Here is a 3,639-nt window from a genome sequence, read left to right as displayed (position 1 = left end):
CTTACAATTGACCCAAATAAGTAATAATAACCCAAAAACTAAGAAGAAAATTCTAAAAATACTAAAAATCCGAAAATACCATCCTAAATAAGCTAGAATCAGATTCGTCCCAAACAAAATTGGAAAAATCTGATTTGGAAAATTTATGTTGCTGCCCCCTTTGACGCCCTTGATTAGCTAGGAATTCCTTGTTTAACTTTGACAAATAAGAAAACAAATTTCCTCCTTTGTTGCTGATTTAGTTACTTTCCTTCCTAAGTGAGGAAAAGCATTAAATAGTCCTCCCCTCTTTAGGAATAAGATATGGCCAACTTCCTTACTTAGTTAGGAGAATAAATTGCTGACTCTTTATCCTTGTAGTATTAGAAAAAGACAAGCCTAACAAGGCTGGTATTGGGCCGGACACATCAACCCCTTGTTCCACATGAAGGACAGCCTTTAATTCATCTAATTCAGGTTCAAGAAGAGCCCAATTCGTGTGGAACAAGGGGTTGGTGTGTCCGACCCAATACAAGCCTTGTTAGGCTTTTTTGTTTTTTTCCTAATGCTACAAGGATAAAGAGTCAACAATTTATTCTCCTAATTAAGTTAGGAAGTTGGCCTTATCTTATTCCTAAAGAAAGGAGGACTATTTAATGCTTTTCCAAACTTAGGAAGAAAAGTGATTAAATTAATAACAAAGGAGGAAATTTGTTTTTTCTTTGTGCAAGTTAAACAAGAAATTCCAAGCTAATCAAGGACATCAAGGGGGCAGCAACACGAATTTTTCAAATCAGATTTTTCCAAGTTTGTTTAGAGTTCTTAAGGGTGACAAATCTGATTTTAGCTTATTTAAGATGGTAATTTCTGGATTTTTATTGTTTTCTTCTTAGTTTTTGGGTTATTATTACTTATTTGAGTCAATTGTAAGTGGGCTTCATACAAGTCCATCTAAAGGAGGTCCGTTAGGGTTTGTTTAATTCTAAAGTCAGCATAAATAAAGGCATAACCAAACATATAAGGTTATGTAATTTTCAAATCAATAAGGATGATACATTCAATTTGATGAAAGACCAAATTCTGAGTTCTAGATATTCCAGCAAAGGTCCTTGCATTCCTTTCTTGCCAGATATGATACACTGTAGCTGCAAAACTGAGTTTACGAGAAAAATTGACAAAACTTTTGCCATGCCAAGTGACAGTGGCCCATCGAATCCATTCATCCCATCCTTTTGTCATTCTTGGAATGTTGCATCTGTCACAAACATCCCACCAGATCGCTTTAGTATAGGAGCATTCAAAGAACAAGTGGTTGTGATCTTCGTAGTTGCGGAGACAGAGTGAGCATCTATTGGGACCATGTATACCAAATCGATGAAGTCTATCTTGAGTTGTGAGTTTCTGTTGGACAGCCACCCATAGAAGAAACGAATGTCTTGGAACAGCATTCTTGAACCACACAATGTCATGCCATTCGACCATCGTATGATGAAATCTTAGTTGTTCCCAAGCTATTTTGATCGAGAATCTGTGATTTGGTGAATCCAGCCAAACAATCTCATCATTTTGCCCTATCATAGGATTAGAATTGGAAGGAATAGCTTCTACAATGGGGTGCCATCCAATAGCGTGAGTGGTAGGAATTTTCCATTCTGAGTTATGAATCAGCATATTCACCTTCGCGTTCTTTTCCATACCTGAATCATAGATGAATCTGTCGCCGTAAGAATCTGCGAGCGGGCTGTGAGGATGCCAATTGTCAAACCATAGAGAAGTTGTCCTGCCATCCCCTATGATGTACTTCATCTTCGGCCATGCTAAGGATCTGAGCTTTAGAATCTTTCTCCATGCCCAAGAGCAATTCTGTGGCGTCTTGATTGTCCAGAAATTCCTACCTCGCAACAGATTACATCTGATCCAAGTAGACCAGATTGAGCCATCTGAGTCATTGCACAGGTTCCAAATGTGTTTCAACAAAGCAATCTTGTTCCATTCTGTTATCCTCTTTATTCCTAGCCCCCCCTCCTTTTTTGGAAGACATACCTGATCCCAAGCCACTTTAGCCCCAGTAGTTCTCATATCTGAACCTGACCATAGAAAGGATCTCATAATTTGCTCCACACTTTTTATGACTTGCCCAGGTAAGAGGAAGAGAGATGCCCAATAGACTTGGATGGAAAATAAAACTGAATTAATCAGTTGTACTCGTCCTGCATACGAGAGTGTTCTACAAGTCCAATGTCGAACTTTAGAGGTGATTCGATCCACGAGACCCTTACAATAAACAGCCTTTAGTCTGGACGAGATAAGAGGCACTCCCAAATATTTCATAGGGAGCTCCCCCTCTGCAAACCCAAGAACATGAATAATCTCTTCCCTCTCAGCATTTAGCACACCGCTTAAGAAGATGTCACTTTTATTTGGATTTGGATACAGACCTGATAGATCTTGAAACTTTGTGAGCACAGTTTTGATCATACGAATTGAGTTTACATCTCCTTTGCTAAAAATCATCAAGTCGTCAGCAAAACAAAGATGAGAAATGTTGTCCTTCTTGCATCTCCAGTGGAACTTGAAGTTTTGGTTGGCACTCATCTTTGTTGTACTTGTTGTGTGTTGATGGGATAATATCCCTTCTTTTTTTCTCTAAAAAACTAAAAATGACATATCGAAGAACTGGCTTGGCATCATCCTTATACTTCTCGTTCGCGAATCAATATTTGTTTGGTTGGGGTTTTCCATTTCTAGTAGTACTGGTGTCTAGATACAAATTATTTTTGAGTCACACTCCTATTTTTGATTTATTTTTGAGTGTGACACAAAGATAACTTGTACCTAGGCACCAGCACTATTGAAAACAGAAACCCCCACCCAACGAATATTGATTCGCGAACGAGAAGTATAAGGATGACGCCACGAAGACAGTTGTTCTTCGATAAGTCGTTTTCAGTTCTTTAGAGAACCAAGGAAGCGAGATTATCCCATCCACACACAATAAGTGCAGCAAAGAAGTTTTATTAATCTGAAAATTGCGTAACCTTTACATGTTTGGGTTATGCCTTTATTTATACTGAATTTGAACTTAAAGAAACCCTAATGGACCTCCCTTAGGTGGACTTATATGTAGCCCACTTACAATTGACCCAAATAAGTAATAATAACCCAAAAACTAAGAAGAAAATACTAAAAATACTAAAAATCCGAAAATACCATCCTAAATAAGCTAGAATCAGATTTGTCACCCTTAAGAAGTCCTAAACAAAATTGGAAAAATCTGATTTGGAAAATTTGTGTTGCTGCCCCCTTTGATGTCCTTGATTAGCTTGGAATTCCTTGTTTAACTTGGACAAATAAGAAAACAAATTTCCTCCTTTGTTGCTGATTTAATTACTTTCCTTCCTAAGTGAGGAAAAGCATTAAATAGTCCTCCCCTCTTTAGGAATAAGATTTGGCCAACTTCCTTACTTAGTTAGGAGAATAAATTGCTGACTCTTTATCCTTGTAGTATTAGAAAAGACAAGCCTAACAAGGCTGGTATTGGGCCGGACACATCAACCCCTTGTTCCACATGAATACAAAAGGATGGGATGAATGGATTCGATGGGCCACTGTCACTTGGCATGGCAAAAGTTTCGTCGGTATTTCTCGTAAACTCAGTTT

Source organism: Populus euphratica, unplaced genomic scaffold (assembly GCF_000495115.2).
Source record: "Populus euphratica unplaced genomic scaffold, PopEup_1.0 scaffold1736.1, whole genome shotgun sequence".
Lineage (NCBI taxonomy): Eukaryota > Viridiplantae > Streptophyta > Magnoliopsida > Malpighiales > Salicaceae > Populus > Populus euphratica.
Note: the sequence above shows the minus strand (reverse complement) of the source record.